At 39.7% G+C, this 17,296-nt stretch overlaps 2 protein-coding genes across 15 annotated transcripts in view; one reads left to right on the top strand and one right to left on the bottom strand.

Annotated features, from left to right (window-relative positions):
- Positions 1-7,281, bottom strand: part of LOC103548807 (histone-lysine N-methyltransferase ASH1L) — an 80,721-nt gene extending 73,440 nt beyond the window's left edge. For 3 of the 7 annotated variants that reach the window (XR_011537047.1, XM_070608660.1, XM_070608665.1), the window contains exons 1-2: positions 7,147-7,208; positions 6,546-6,685 (exon numbers count right to left, since the gene is read on the bottom strand). The gene's annotated coding sequence lies outside the window, so the exon portion shown is untranslated. Of the gene's footprint in view, positions 1-6,545; positions 6,853-7,146 lie in introns of those variants that run through there. The other 4 variants (XM_070608662.1, XM_070608663.1, XM_070608661.1 and 1 more) reach the window with 3 other exon arrangements.
- The window catches only part of DAP3 (death associated protein 3), a 37,230-nt gene continuing 26,201 nt past the window's right edge, over positions 6,268-17,296 (top strand). For 2 of the 8 annotated variants that reach the window (XM_070608674.1, XM_070608670.1), the window contains exon 1: positions 6,543-6,676. The gene's annotated coding sequence lies outside the window, so the exon portion shown is untranslated. Of the gene's footprint in view, positions 6,385-6,542; positions 6,677-7,014; positions 7,755-17,296 lie in introns of those variants that run through there. The other 6 variants (XM_070608673.1, XM_008516767.2, XM_008516766.2 and 3 more) reach the window with 6 other exon arrangements.

The raw sequence follows: 17,296 nt of genomic DNA, 5'->3' as shown, positions 1-17,296 counted from the left end.
CAATTATACATTTATTTTATTTGGCTGGATATCTATTATAATCAAGGCTTGATTAACAAATGCTGAAGGAATGAGGTGTATTGCAGTAAAAATTTTCTGAGTAAAACATAACCAATTATTTTCTTGATTTTAATCTTTGTTAGAAGCTATCTTTAACTGCAACAATATACTATTTTGTCTAAGTAGAGTGTATTGAACATGGTTCATCTTTATTTTGTTGATGATCTCTAAGTACAAAGGCCTTTACAGAGCAGTGAAGACAAAGGAACTCACAGGAGAATGGGTGGAAAGTATACTGATCCAAACTACAGTCCCCTGAACTAATTCTGCTGTTATACTCAATTTCATACCTTTGCAGATGATCTTCCTTTACCTAGAATGCCCTCTCTAAGCCTTACCGAATAACTCATATTTATCCTTTAAAACCTGGTTCTTCCCACTTGTAGGAAGCCATCCCTAACCTTTCCTTTTTCCTCACAGATTTAAGAACTTCCTCCCCTCTCTACATGTATTACACTGTATATTGTAATACGTTTGTTAACATGATTCCTCTTACTAGATTCACAACTCTCTGAGGCAAAAAAAAATCATGTCTTTTTCCCCAACACCTAAGCATAGAAACGGGAATGGAATAAGCATTAGAAAAATGTTAGTTGGCTGAATGATGAATGATGAATGAATGAATGAATGAACAAACAGAAGAAATATCTGTTAAACCAAATTAAGCCCTAATCTTGTTTTATATTTGAAGTTTTTTCTCAAGTTAAACACACAAATGCAAATAAAATAAACTTAAATCTCTAACTCATTGCAGTGTCAAAGTGATTACTGTCTTTTTCTTCGATATGCTTCTGCATCTAAACTTTAACTTCCCAACCTGTATTATCATTTAGCTTGATGGAATCTCTACTTGAGATTTATATCCTCCAATCTCCTTTGAAGACCCTTCTACCACATATAATATTCACCCAATAATTATTATACATGACTGATTCACTCCCCTCTTTCCTCAAACGTCAGAGTTAGCAGTTTCTTCGTCCAAAGACAATCTTTTAAATTCTCTCCATTCGGCCCTGTTAGGCTTCTTATATCAGTAAATATTTAAACTCTGGAGCCTAAGAAACCTTATAATAAGGAACATCTCCACATTCTAAATACTGTCATTTACACCAAGAATCCAGGATATAGCTACTTTACGATCTGACACGTGGCCCACCTGTGGTCTTAGGACAAATAAAACTGAATGGGAACAGCGATTTGGTATCAAGTGTGAAAAAGATAGAATAAAATGTAAAACAAGAAGAGTAAGTCAAAGATTCATGATTTATTTACTGTAGGACTATAACATAAGATATAACAAAAGATAAGTTAACCAAACTTTCACTAATGATGGAACTCACATTCATCTGAATTATAATATAACTGTCAGCCTACTGCAGAAGGAAAGGATATCTATCTAAATTCTACTTTACTAGCAACCACTTCAAATCACTATACTCTGATTCATCTTTGTAACTCAAAAGGAGTATTTACTTTCTTTTCTACAATGTTTCTACTCATTATGATAATTATCCTTTGTAACATACTTCTTATTTAGCAACTTAAGATATGGTATGGATTTTCAAATGTCCACAATTAGAATTTCAAAATTCAAAACAATGTACGTTTCATTCTCTTTTAATAGCAAGTTGATTTTAGATCAATTTCAGCTCCTGTTCAACATCACTAGTATTATCTGATTTTTTGTGGTACGTGGATCCAGTTAGAAAATGAAAAGGCACTAAGAGAAACTAGAGAATGTTTTTAGGATCTTGTCACTATGACTAAAAAAACCAAAACAATAACAAGTAAGAGACATTATTTCTTACTTGTGTGTTTGAAAAAAGCTAATAAGCTTTTCTAGCAAACACAGGAACTAACTGTTTGCATTTTTTAATGAAAACATCTAAAAGCAGTGAGGTGAATTTCTAGTCAGCTCATGCCTTCTTAGTTTGTAAAGGGAAATCCTATTAACAGGTAATGCATAACAGAAGAATTTGGTATAATTAGTTTAGTTCCAACTATCATCAGATACTTTACTTAAAAAGTTCATAAACCTAACTATGGAGAAATAATTCCTCATTTAAGAGTGAAAAGAATGTATACACTTAAGTATTTATGGATGAAATGAGATAATGTCTGGAAGATTTGCTTCAAGATAAGCAAAGAGGGGTGAGGAAGAGAGGCTAGTAGATGCAGATATAGCGTGATAACTGGGTGTTGATAACAGTTGAAGCTGATGTTGATTACACGAGAATTATTATATTATTCTCTTCATTTCTGTATGCTGGAAATTTTCCATTTAAAAAATGACCAAAATTAAAATTAAAAAGTGTATAATCTTGCCATCAACTTGGCATATATCTGAGAGCAAATGACTAAAAACTATGCAAAGCAAAAACAATTAATGCCGATAATAAAATCTTACAGATCCTTCAAACATAAAAAAAGTTAGATGTTCAATGAAGGAAATACAACTCTAAAAGAGCAGTAAGGTTATTCGTTAAATTTCTGTCATCACTTGAAGTCATAACTTATTCATTATGTTATGTCAACATTACACTGCCATTAACACCCCCAAAGAGGTAGTAACTAAAAAAGTGATTTCTAAAACATGAAATATAAGATTAACAGTTTTCATTGACTAAGATGACAAATTGTAAATATGAAGATCTAACCTCTCCATACAAAAGAATATAAACAAAAAGAATTACAAGAAATTTAAAGAAAAATTATATTTTTAAAAAACCCTAGCAATATAGCTCAAAACAAAACAAAAACTACTTCCACTACCCTCTCTTATGGCGGCCAAGTTTAAGACATCTCTTGTTTCTGGAAAGGCTGGCACAAAAGTAGACCTCACAGCAGATTTCGGTAAGGCTATATATTACCTTTAAAAGACTTAGACCAACACACATAACTCAAATAGCAACGTGAAATTATTTAACTAGAGATGCACCACCTACACATATGGAAAACTTTACTGTGTGCAGGCAGACCATTTTGGGCAGGATTGAACGTGACCAATTCTTTATTCACAAGGTACAGAAGACGACTTAGAATAAAGCCTCAAGTAGCACCGCTAATACTGTAAAGACACAGTGCCTAGCAAGATATAGGTAAGTTATGCTCCGCATTTTAGAATATAACTCAAGAATAGGACATGAAAATCACTTTCCATTCTTGATCCGTAAAGATCCTGAATAATTTCTTGTGATTATTACAAGCATTATTTTTTAAATTATGGACTATCTCACACATAAAAGCGACTATACACATATGTGTTTACAGGCACAAATATATACACACTACACACATATATAACATGTTGTAAAAAGAAAAAAACCCCATGAACCTACTACCCAAGTTAAAAATTAGAGAAAATATTAAACTTTTCACAAAGTTATATGACACTTTTACACAGAGGACATGACAATAAAGAGAAGAGACAATCAGACCATTTTTCTCAGGATCTCTCCACTATCTTACTGAATCCTGTCCTATTAAAACACCTTTCTGAACTTCTTCTTCTTTTAAAAATGCAGTAATTACTTTTAATTCCCAGTACTAGATTCATGGGCAGTCTGTCAAGTAGCTACTGGATTGTACCCCAGAAGTGTTTTCTACATACACGTATATTCAAAAATGACATTAAGATCTTTTTACATAAACTCACTATAGAAATACATCCAAAACAAGATAAGGAATGTAACCAATGTTTGCCTCCTTTTCAAACCAGAGTTCCTTCATCCAAAAACATCAGATGATACCAAAAAACACTTTTTAGCTACAAAGTTGCATACAGAGTGTGAAGAACTTATAGCTTCCTAAGAATAAGTAATGGCAAGAACTCTCAGCTATTAAGTCATGAAACCTCATCTTCTACTCCTCTTTGTCCTTGAAAGCTCCTGCCATCACACAATTCATAGCTTCAACTGGATTAAAATCTCTTCAAGGACAGAGGTCATATATTTTATTATCCATCTTTGTGTCCCCCACATAGAATTAACTCAATAATGTTTGTTATAACTACGATAAACTCCAGGAAATGAGTTTTACAAGACCTCAGTCCCAATGCAAAACTGGAAAGAGATGTTTCAGAATTAAAAAAAAATGAAAAAGAATAAAGCTATAACATTTGTGCCATATTATATTCTCTCATCACTTAATTCAGAATGAGGTACTAACACTGCAGAAATAAGTTCGCAAAGAATAAAGAATAAAATAAAAAATAAAAAACATGGATCTTAAAATTCTCCTTACTGTCAGCATGCTCAAATACTGGCAAAGAACCTTTCATCTTAAACTCACATCAACAACTCCACTCTCAAACTATATATATGTTTTTAAAAGCTTTTCAAAAGAGACCTGAATATAAACTGGTTCTACTTCATTAGAATTTAAGTTCCTGAAATTGTACGCACAATTTGCGTGATTGTGCTTATGTTCATTTTCCACAGTGAGGGTCTTTCATCAGATTCTCAGAAGAATAAGTGACGCCAAAAAACCTTAAGAACCACTAATCTAGCATATCAAAAATATTCCATTTTCCAGAAAAATAAAGTTAAGTTGGCTTAGTTCAAATATTCTTCCTTCATATTCATAGAGGGGATCCTTATTACAAAATTAGTCTTTCGAAGAATTCCTTCAGCCCAGCCAACAACTTCCAATATTCACAGGCACATAGATCAACAATTCCCAGATCCCAAAAACAGTTTACACATATATGCCAAAAGAAAATGCAAAACAAGGCACACTCTATCACAAACTGGCCATCCTGTTAGATTCTTAAATACACTTGTATCGTTCCATATTAAAATGTCTGGAAGATCTAAATTCCGTCCAAACTGAAAAGACTTTTGAGGAAGGTCTTCTAGTTTCAATTCCACCCTGACTTGTCTATCTCGCTCGATTTAATATATTATCACTGTCGAGACAGGCCCCCTCATGTGTACCCAGACTGTTTCAATAGGGTCACCTTGATTATTCTCACCCCAAAGCAGGAACTGTTTATTGAGTATTCAATAAATATTTGTTGCATGAATGAAAGAAGATCCTTCTTCCCATACATTTAAAGTTAAGCTGTCAGCCCCTATGCAGTTGCTCTGGTATAAGTTAAACTATGGAAGACATCCCTTCCTCAAACACACCAGCTCAAGTGTCAGAAATGCTCTGCTTACTTCATAAACAACAAATAACATAATCATGCCAACCTGGCAAGGACAACCTGCATTCCACATACAGGTCTGACATAACTGATTTCTACCAAATACAATCCAACCAGTCACATATGCCGTTATCTTTCCAGTAGACTCAGATTTGCCTGACAAAGACCTCCTGAGGCAGCAGGGAATGGTGAACAGACTACTGGACTAGCAGTCAAAACATCTGAGTTACAGTTCCAAGTTTGTCACCAATTTAACGTGTGACCTTGGAAAAATTCTCTCTTTATGCCTCAATTTCCTATTTTGTAAAATGGGAGAAAACACCTATTCTACCATTTTCACAGAAATTTAGAATTACAAAGAAACTGAAAGAAGACTGTGAAAAATACAAAAGCATTATTCTATCATAAAACGTTAATATAAACTCAGGTCAACAAAAAGGCCATCTGTTCTTTACACTCTCATAGTAATTATTCCGTTAAAGATATTCTGGGCCTTCACATTTACACAATTCTCTCTGTTCAAAAGAACAAACTATTCTTAAGACCCTAAGTGGCTTAAGTTTCTCCCACATACATACGCTACACTGTCTAAATATTGCCGTGACTTCTCTTTCCCAACAAGTAATACGGCGCTCCCAATCCCTAAAAGACACACACACATCAACCAACAGGGAATATCCCAAGTTTTATTTTAAAAATAAGCTAACTTATAAGGGGAACTCCATTACACTTACACAAATACAAGCAAACTCTTCCGGAACACTTTCCTTCCTTGCATACACACACAAACACAGCCGCTATACACCAACAGACCATCTGTCTTCCAGACTAAAAACATGTCTTTCCATGTACAAACTAAACAGTAACATTTATTAAACTTCTAACACTGAGATCATTCTGTCTTTCCTACATACAGTTCAGCATGCCAGGGACGCCACAGACCTGATCGTACAGGTAGACTACTCTCAGAAGATCACCCCTCCTGCCACTCTTATCCCTTAACCAGACACAGTCTGGACTATGGGGGATGCTCCAATCGTGTCTACACAACACACAAACTAACCTGTCAGGGGCACAGCCGACTCCGCCTCCACTCGCTTACTTTCCCGCCCCCTCCCCCAAGCCAGGAGCCCGCCTGTCAGGGACACCCCTTCAGCCCCGCCAGGAGGGACTTCCCGGTAAGCTCAGGATCCCCTGCCCTCCTCTCCCCTCCCCCATCCTTACCACCGCTCTCCCGGAGGTTCAGGTCCGGGAGATGACAGTAGCTCGCAAGAAGCCACGGACTGAGTCGCGGAGGGAGTACTTAGGCCCAAAGGCCTCCCCTGGCGGTTCTACTCACCGTGTCAGAGGCCGAGGCCGAGAGAGATGAGAGTGCAGGGAAGTGGGGAAGAGGGGGCGGCCGCCGCCAGGCTCCTCCGCTTCCCTTGGTCCACAGCGGATCCCTCCCGCTTGTCAGGAGGCGGCCAGCGGGTGAGCGGACTGGCGGAAATGCGAGAGAGGAGAAGGGAAAGGCGTGGGGCTAAGCAGGCGAAACTGAGGGGAGGCGGGTCCCGCAACCGAGACGGGGATCGTCTCCCCCTCCGCAAAGCGAACCCAAAATGGCGGCGGGAGCGGCGGCGGCAGAGCGGCGGCGGCGGCAGCTCCTCGGGAGGGAGGGAGCGAAGGGCGCCTCGTGCCCCCCCACCACCCACTCCTCCCTCCTCGCGTTCTCCCCCTCCGTCCTCCCCCCTCACCCAACTGGGGCGACGGAGCGCGCACGCCCGCCCGCACGCGCCGGAGTGTATCCGGGCTCGTCGCTCGCTGCTCCCACCAACCACCGCCTTCGGCCGCCTTGCGCGCCCGCCAGCCCGTACGGGCTGGCTCAGGGGCGCCTCCTCGCACGGTCCCCCACGTCCCCTCGGCCCCTGTCAACCGGCTCTGGCGCGGGCCCTCACGCGTACCTTCAGCGGCGGGAGCCCAAGCCTCCTCCTCCACCTCCTCTTCTTTCCTCCCCCCCTTCCCCACCCCCACGGCCACCAACCGCCGCCACGGCCGCCGCCGCCGCCGCCGCCTCCGGCCCCCCCCACATACCCTCCACCCCTCGCGCGTGCGCCTCCCACAATCCCCCCCGCGGGACTGTTCCATTCCCGTCGGCTGCAGGAGCGGGGGCGGAAAAGACAGGCAAAAGCGGGCCGAGCTTGCCGCTAAGACTGGCATTACCCGAGTGGCGGGCAGAGACCTATGGCTGCTTACCTTCCTGGCCGGGGCGCCGCGGCGCCGCGGCTCGCTTCGCCCCTCGCCGCGGCCAGCGGCGAGCGGGCCGGGGGCGGCCTAGCCCCCCTCCGCTGGCGGGCGGTTGGAGGCCGCGGCGGCTGCGCGCTGAGTAGCTTCCTGCTGTACGACCCGAGCTCGCTTCTCTGCGGCGGGACGAGCTCTGTGGAGCAGGCTTGTGACCGTGTCTGCTGTTCACTGCGTCAGGAGCCCTGATCCGCGGCTCTCGGTGAGGGAGTGGACCGGCCCGGGGGTTGGACCCATGAGGGAAAGGAGCGGGACCCCGAACCTCCATGAGGTAGGGAGTGAGGCCGGTAGGGCCGGCGACCCTCCGAGGGGGCTTTTTTCCGGGTTCTGTGTTGCGGACTTGGGACCCGAGGAAGAACCCGCGCGGTGGTCGGCTTTCTTTTTTTCCCACTTTCAGCTCAGCTTAGATTTCTCGAATTTTGCACTACTGTCTATACGTGATGATGTTTCTGTGCACTTTTACTCGCTCCTCATGGATGACTGCTACATCTTCGACCTCATTAGGGAGCCTGATGTTAAGAGAATAAAGAACCATGTATTTCTGGTTGAGTTCTGGACTCGATCTCCCATGTCTTGTGTGACCTTCGGAAAGTTGTTTTCCTTAATTCCCTGGCAAGTAGAAACGAAAAACTGGGCATAGAAATTAGTTACCTCTAAATCTGCCTGCAGGGTTGGCGTGTGAAATAAGATAATATATGTAGAATTAGCCCCTAGGCACAGGGAAAGTGCAGAGTATTATGTTATTGGTCACGGTACTGTTGATGTTGATAAGGTTTGTGGGTATGATTGGTAGTTTGTGTCTATTGTAACCAAATCGTTAATAAAACAATGCAAAACTAGGCCTATAGGATTTCTATGGTTATTGGTACTTGTTTCTCAGAATTCCGAATGAGCATTTACTTGATGATGGAATTCAGGAGAACTATGGACTAGTAAAATCCACATATCCCAAAATTGATCTAATCTACTAGTTTTTCATTTCACTCAAACAGTAAAGCAGAATAAATTAGGGAAGGGATCTACCTGGGTTTCCCTTTCCTTCACATCTGTGGATTTCTGGGGATCCAGGGAATAGTTTGAAAATCACTGTATTAGATTGATCTCAAAGGTCTAGTCAAGCTCTGAAATTCAAGTAGACACTTCTAAATTTCCCCCTTACCGTATTTCAATATATGGATCAGGTTTTGTTTGCTTGCTTTGTTTTTTTAAGGTAAACAGGAATTCAGCCTTAATTACCTCACTGTATATTTGCTTTTCCTAACCATATTTAAGTCCTAAATCTTAATGGAGTCCATTGGGGTTTTACATTAATCTTTCCTTAATTATGTCATGTATGCAAGTATGTTACCCTATCAACAACGTTTTTAATTTGAGGGCAAGGACTATGGGTAACATTTTTTTTATAGTCTAGTGCAAAGCAAGTCATAACAATGTTGAGTGCTCACTTTGGCAACACATATACTAAAAAAATGTTGAAATGAATGTTAGATACTTAAAATATGAGAAGGGAAAGAGAGTTAACGTTTGTGGAATACTGTATCAGAAGAACATGTGTTTGTTTTTTATCCTTATAATAAACACTTTGAGATGGTTCATCTTATTCACATTTTACACATGAGAAGCCTGAGGCTCAGAGAAGTCTGGCAATTTTATTTTTAGACTTCAGTTTGCCTGTCTCTTAAAAACCTAAGTTTTTCATTATACCACATTGCCTTCATGTAAAATTTCTCATCAGCCACATAATTGTATATGCTACAAAGAAAAAACACTTTTTTTTTTTTTGAGGAAGATTAGCCCTGAGCTAACTGTTGCCAATCCTCCTCTTTTTGCTGAGGAAGACTGGCCCCCTGAGCTAACATCCGTGCCCATCTTCCTCCACTTTATATGTGGGACGCCTACCACAGCATGGCTTGCCAAACAGTGCCATGTCCGCACTCGGGATCTGAACCCGGGAAGCCCAGGCTGCTGAAGCAGAACGTGTGCACTTAACCTCTGCGCCACCAGGCTGGCCCTAGAAAAAACACTTTTAATGGAATTCCACTACACCGGTATATAAAGAAAGTTACTTACTTATAGTCTCTGCCTTCAACTAGCTGTCAGTAACTGTACTGATTTATGAATTGTCAGCCGGGTATAGGCAAATAAGATAGCATCCTGTTCGTTTGTGTATGCCCCAGTGCCTACCAGAGACTAAAATATATTAAGTGCTCAATAAAATGACCTTATTGAATGAATGAACACTGAATTATTTGAACCAAGGAAGGCAGGGAAGATGGAGTAATGGTTCCCCCATTACTCCAAAGATGTCCATGTCCTAATCTATCCCTAGAACCGGTGAATATGTTATTACATGGCAAGAGGTAATTAAGGATGCAGATGGAATTAAGGTTGCTAATCAGCTAACCTTAAAATAGGGAGATTATCCTGGATTAGCTGATAGGCCCACTGTAATTACAGGAGTTTTGAAAAGATGGAGGAGGGAGACAGAAGAGTCAGTGTCAGAGTGATGCAGTATGACAGACTTGACTGGCTGTTGCAGGGTTTAAAGATGAAAGGGCAGCCTCTAAAAACTGGAAAAGTCACAAAAACAGATTCTCTACTAGAGCCTCCGGAAAGAACACAACCCTGCAGAGACTGGTTTTTTGGTTTTTTTTTTTTTCAGGAAGATCAGCCCAGAGCTAACATCTGCTGCCAATCCTCCTCTTTTTGCTGAGGAAGACGGGCCCTGAGCTAACTTCGTGCCCATCTTCCTCTACTTTATATGTGGGACGCCTACCACAGCATGGCTTGCCCCACGGTGCCATGTTTACACCCGGGATCTGGGCCGGCAAACCCTGGGCCGCTGAACTAGAACGTGTGCACTTAACCGCTGCACCACCAGGCCGGCCCTCCTGCAGACACTTTGACTGGGACTTCTAAACACAGAGCTCTAAGATAACAAATTTATGTTGTTTTATGCCACTAAGTTTGTGGTTATTTGTTACAGCAGCTGTAGGAAACTAATACAGAAAGGAGAGTCAAATCATTACTAACCTCCAAAGTACTCTGTCTTGGATTGTGGTTTGTGCTTTAAGTTAAATGGGGGTGTGGGATAACTGAAACTTTTCTTTAAGCAAAGTGATAGGCACTCAACAAAACTGCCTAGATTTCCAGTATTTCCCTACTGCTCTGCTTCTCCTGGCATCAGTTTTCAAGCTGTAAATGGACAGCTGGGCTCTATGATATTGCTGTATAGCAGCAGTCTTAGCTAAGCTGCCCTCGGATTTCCGCACTGGAATAGAAGTAAGTAAACATTTCTTTCATGGTGCTTCTTTGCTGGGATGTTGTCTAAATGCAATATGGATAAACAGGAGAAGCTCTTCAATATAAACTTTTAAGGTTTCAAATGTTAAAAGAAATTTTTAAAGATACAACTTACTAGAATATCATCAGGATTGACTTTACATTTGACGAGTTATGGGTAAGAATAAGCATAATAGTCTAAATAATTTTCTATTTAACAAGGGAAGAACTCTGAAATTTTTGTTTGGGTACCAAGATTTTAAACTCATGCTTCAGGTGATTGATTGCCTTTTAGCAAAGTAGAAATGTACACTTCAGACTGCCTGTGTTCAAAGCCTAGCTCTGCTACTTGGTAACTGTGTAAACTTGGGTAGACACTTAGGAGTAGTAAGAAACAGATAATTTATAAATCATTTAATCCTTATAACAACCCTGTGTTTAGATACTACCATTATCTCCATTTTAGCAATGAAGAAACAGAGACAAAGTTTAAGTAATTTGCTCAAGGTTACACAACTATTAGGTAGGAGAGCCAGGTTTCAAATCCCAGCAGTTAAATTGTAGAGTCCATTCTTTTAACCATTCTCCATATTTGCCACTCTTTCCTTGTCTGCAAATTGGAGATAATATTAGCTACATCATAGGATCGTTGTGAAGATAAAATTAGTTAATACACATAAAGCACTTACAACAGTGCCTGGCGTGTTCAAAGTGTTCAGTAAATGTTAACTGTTGGTATCGTGGTTGCTTGAGGTCTTTGAAGCCTTGGGCTTTTTCTGATGTGCTGCAGTAGCTGGCAGAAAGGAAACATTGAGGGAGGTGCTCCTTACTCCTACCTTTAGCAGCACAGCCCTTTTATCTCTTTTATATGTTAATAGTATAAATTGCTCTTAGCTTGGTAAAAGTTCTTTTACCAGAGAGGGGGAGAAAATATCTAGCAAACTACTCTGGTTCATGCCCTTGTTTTACAGATACAAAACCTGGTCTCAGGAAGAAAAAAGGCTTTTACAAACTTAGAACAATGTTATTTTTTCCTGTAGAGAATGTTATGTGAAGGATACTCATCTGAGAAACCAGAGTTCATCAGATGTTCCCGAGATAGATTTAGATGTGTTGTCTGGATGGGGACCCACTGTTTTAAATTGTCTTCAATCTTAGCCTAACACTATTTGTTGCATCGGGGTTCCCTATATAGGGAAATATAATTCATACAGAATAATTATTTGTTAGTTTTAAAGGATTCCCTAGGGGGTTGTTGTTTTAGTTTTTTAAAATTTACTCTTTGTGTGGGTAATAGCAACATGGTTCAGAATTCAAAAAGTACCAAAGACACCACTCTTCCTCTTTTCCTGCACTTACAGAAACCCATTTCCTCTCCCTCAAGGCAACCAATATTATTATTTTTTGTATATCACTCAAAATATTTACCTTTTTATGAACAAATTGGATCTATTTTTCCCTTTTGTATATAGCAGTGATAGCTTGCTATATACATTGTTCTGCGCTTTGTTGTTATTTCTCACTTAATATGTATTGGAGATTCTTCCTCATTTGTAGGCAGAGAGCTTCTGAGGTTGTTTTGTTTTTAAACAGCTGCATGGTGTCTGTTGTATGGATTTGCTGCCTATCCCCTGTTGACAGATATTTAAGTTCTTTCCATATTAGAAACTGTTGCAATTGAATAATCTTATATATGTAGAGATCCCTATGTTTTTATTATGTCATTATAAAAATGGTTTTCGGCCTGGGGTTCGCCGGTTCAGATCCTGGGTGCGGACGTGGCGCTGCTTGGCAAGCCATGCTGTGGTAGGCGTCCCACATATAAAGTAGAGGAAGATGGGCACGGATGTTAGCTCAGGGCCAGCCTTCCTCAGCAAAAAGAGGAGGATTGGCAGCAGATGTTAGCTCAGGGCTAATCTTCCTCAAAAAAAGAAAAAGGTTTTGCCTAGGTCTCATAAAAACCTTTTTTTAACATGTGCGCCTTACAGCAGTTTGGACAGTTTTTATTGCATATGCAATATTATTAATATTGCTAATTATCGTTAATAACATTAGAAATAAAAATCAGGAAAGAGAATTACCTGCAACATTGCACCACAATAGATCAGATTGTTTTGTATTATTTTTCTTTAAGTTTTTATCTTTATGCATCTCTACTTCAGTACTTAATCTAAATGTACAGTTGGATTGAAGTCAGTATAACTATACCACTGAGCCCTAAAATTCTAGGGTGTTAAGATTGGGCATGTGTGGGCTGGCCCCAGTGGCCTAGTGGTTAAGTTTGGTGTGTTCTGCTCCAGTGGCCCAGGTTCAGATCCCAGACACTGACCTACACCACTCATCTGTTAGCAGCCATGCTGTGGCAGCGGCTCACATAAAAAGGAAAAAAAGAGGAAGATTGGCAACAGATGTTAGCTCAGAGTAAATCTTCCTCAGCAAAAAAAAAAAAAGGAAAAAAAAAAGATTGGCTATGCATATACACTTAACATGTCTTTTGTGACGCTATTAGAGACCTCTCCGATGTTTCACCAGTCTGGAGTCAGTTTGTTGAGGAATTGTGTAGGTTCAGTTTGTTGAGGCATATCCAGAATATTCTCTAGCTTAGGAAGCAATCATAGTCCCTTCCATTTCCTTCCTTCCTTTGCTTTCTCCATTAGAAGTAGGTGTACATCCAGGGGAAAGGTGGGGTGGGAGGTGGGCACAAAGGGTGAAGTGGTGCACCTACAACATGACTGACAAACATTAATGTACAACTGAAATTTCACAACATTGTAACCTATCAATAACTCAATAAAAAAAAAAAAAGAAGTAGGTGTACATCGCATCATCACTTGCTCCCCTATCATTTGGAGACAAGGTGTGTATTGTTTCTAGCAATAACACCTGGAGGTACAAGACTGAGAACTTGAAGAGGTTTGCACTCTTGAGGTTTGTCATAATCAGTGTTTCAAGAGCTTCAGAGAAACTCCTTTACTTCGGTAGTCCTAATGCTGCTCTGGGACTCCAAACTTGGGGAAACAGATATAATGAGGATTGGAGAATGCAGCATAACAAATTCTCTTTTTCCTAACTGAAATTATGAAAGCAATGAGATTAGTCTCCATGAACCTGATTTTTCCTGTAGGACTCAGGATTTAGAACAATCTTTCTCAACTTCAGCACTATTGACATTTGAAGCTGGATAATTCTTTGTTATGGGAGCCTCTCCTCTGCATTGCAGGATGTTTAGCAGAATCTTTAGCCTCTCCTCACTAGATGCTAGTAGCACCACTCTCCCAAGTTGTGACAACCGAAAATGCTTCCAGACATTGTCAGATGTCCCCTGGGGGGCAAAATTGCCCCAGTTGAGAACCACTGATTTAGAAAACAATTACTGATCATGAGGATTTCAGTCTAGTTTCAGTGGAGAAAAAGTCTGGCAGACTAATACATCTTTCTGTCAGAATTCTTAGAATGGTAAATCAAAATAATGCGGTTATGTATATTATGTCTTCATTAAAATAAGGCATTTGACAGTATCATTATGGCTTTTTGGAGAATTATGTACTGAATGTTTAACTGGTTGAATAACCATACCCAAAGACTACATGTTAGTTAAATGGGTTGAAATTCCCTTAACCATTGACATCTATTCAGTGGTTCTCACTCTTAGCTGCACATTGGAATCAGAGGGGAACTTTAAAAAATACCAATGTCTGAGTCTCACTACCAGAGATTGTGATTTAATTGATCTGAGATAGAATCTGGACTTCAGAAGTTTTAATAATGCTTAGGTGATTCTAATGTGCAGCCGAGATTGAGAACCAATGTTCTAGACTATGCTGCAGAACTCTTCAGGCAACTGTATCCTATTAAATTGTTACTTGTATGAGATCACTGAGGATATATTTTTCAAATTTATAATTTTCACAAAATTTTTCAAGGATAGGTAATGTGTTGGTAATAGATTTAGAAAAACAAAAAGATCTCCATAAGTGGGATCCTGGATTGGATCCTGTCATAGAAAGAGGCATTAGCAGAAGAGTTGGGGAAATCCAAATAAAGTCTGTAGTTTAGTTAATAGTATTGTAACAATGTTAATTTCTTGATTTTGATAACTATACTATGGTTATGTAAGATGTTAACGTTAGAGGAAGCTGGATGAAGGGTATAAGGAAGCTGTTTGTACTATCTTTGCAATTCTGTTAAAGCTTTTAACTAAACGTTAAAAATTTTGAACTTGGGGCCAGCCCTTTGGTGTAGTGGTTGAGTTCAGCACACTCCGCTTTGGTGGCCTGGATTCACATCCCAGGCACGGACCTACACCACTCGTCAGCCATGCTGTGGCAGCAACCCACATATAAAGTTAAGGAAGATTGGCACAGATGTTAACTCAAGGCTAATCTTCCTCAAGGGAAAAAAAAAGAGGAAGATTGGCAACAGATGTTAACTTGGGGCTAATCTTCCTCAGCAAAAAAAAAAAGAAAGAAAGAAAGAACTTATGAAAAATGTTATTAGTAAAAGAAGATATCGGCAAACTGAAGTAACATTCAAAATTAATAAAATGAATTTTAATAATTCATTTATTCTTAGCTAGGTTCAGAGTTAACAGATAGCTGCACAAATAAAAGATTCAGGCCACCTAGGAAGAAATATGATGTAGTGATGAGGAATGTGGGCTGTTAAGTCCAATAAGCACATTTACTTCCAAACTTCTCCATTTTTTTTAACAGTACCGTGGCTTCCACGTGTGAGAAAAATTGTGATTTTGCAGTTCCTCCCATAAAGTGGTAAAGTCTGTTTCCCATGCTTTGAATCTGGGTTGGCCTATATAGGCTGCAAGAGAATGTGACAGAACACTGTGCTGCTTCTGAGCCAGGTTTGAACAAGTCTTAAATGTTTCAGCTCTTTTGGACCTTTGCCACTGCTATGACAAGAAGTCCAGGTCACACTGCTAGAGGATGAGAGACAATGACCCAGCTGAGGCCAACCTTGACCAGCCAGCCAACCTCAGAAGCATGAGGAAGCCCTACAGAAATAGGCAAACCTGGCCCAGAGCAAAAGAACTAACAGCCTATAGCCATAGACTTGTGAGCAATTATAAGTAGTTATTGTTTTAAGCCACTGCATTTTGGGGTGGTTTGTTATGCAGCAACAGTGGATGCAATGCTTCAGAGGATGCTATGATGATAAAATAACATAAAGCGTGTGATGTATATAACACATTGTCTGGCCCATAGTAGTTAATCTGTGCATGTTAGTTTCTGCTATTGCTGTATTGTTTTAATATGGCTAAATAGCAACATTTTTTAATAACAGCTTTATTGAGATTTACATACCATAAAATACAATATCTTTAAAGTATACAATTCAGTGAGTTTTTAGTATATTCACAGAGTTGTGTGACCATTACCACTATCTAATTTTAGAACATTTTTATCACCCCAAAAATAACCCATCAGTAGGCACTCTCCATTCTTCCCTCTCCCAGCCCCTGGCAACCACTAATCTAATTTTGGCTCAATAGATTTGTCTATTGTGGACATTTCATATAATTTGAATTATACTACATGTGGTCTTTTGTGACAGACTTCTTTCCCTTTGTTTAAAGATTCATCCATGTTGTAGCAGGTATCAGAACTTCATTTCTTGTTATTGCTGGATAATACTCCATTGTATAGCTACACCACATTTTGTTTATCCATTCATCAGTTGATGGACATTTGAATTGTTTCCACATTTTGGCTCTTATGAATAATGCTGCTGTGAGCATTTGTGCACAAGTTTTTGTGTGTACATATGTTTTCATTTCTCTTGGGTATATAAACAGGAGTCGAATTGCTGGGTCATTTGGTAACTCCATGTTTCATCTTTTGAGGAACTGCCAAACTGTTTCCCAAAGTGGTTGCACCATTTTACATTCCAGACAGCAGTATATGAGGATTCCAGTTTTTCTGCATCCTCCTGAACACTTGTTATCATCTGTCCTTTTGATTTTAGCTATCCTTGTGAGTTAAAAGTGGTATCATGTTGTGTTTTTGATTTGCATTTTCCTAATCACTAATGGTATTGAGCCTCCTTTCATGGCTATTGGCCATTGTATATCTTCGTTGGAGAAATGTCTGTTTAAATCTTTTGCCTATTTTTGAGTTTTGTTTTTTTATTATTGAATTATAAAGAGTTCTTTATATATTAAGGATACAAGTCCTTTATCAGACATGTAATTTGCAAGTATTTTCTCCCATTCTGTGGGTTGTGTTTTACTTTCTTGATGGTACCCTTTGAAGCAGAAGTTTTCAATTTTGATGAAGTCTAAGCATCTATTTTTATTTATGTCACTTGAGCTTTTGGCATCATTAAGAAACCATTGCCTAATCCAAGGTCACAAAGATTTACTCTTGTGTTTCTTCTAAGAGTTTTATAGTTTTAGCACTTCCATTTAGGTCTGTGATCTATTTTGAGTTAATTTTTGTGTGTGATGTGAGGTAGGAGTCCAGTTTCATTCTTTTACATGTGGATATCCAGTTGTCCCAGCACCATTTGTTGAAGAGA

This window comes from Equus przewalskii, unplaced genomic scaffold, assembly GCF_037783145.1.
Source record: "Equus przewalskii isolate Varuska unplaced genomic scaffold, EquPr2 ChrUn-9, whole genome shotgun sequence".
Lineage (NCBI taxonomy): Eukaryota > Metazoa > Chordata > Mammalia > Perissodactyla > Equidae > Equus > Equus przewalskii.
This window is presented reverse-complemented; position numbering and strand designations above follow the sequence as displayed.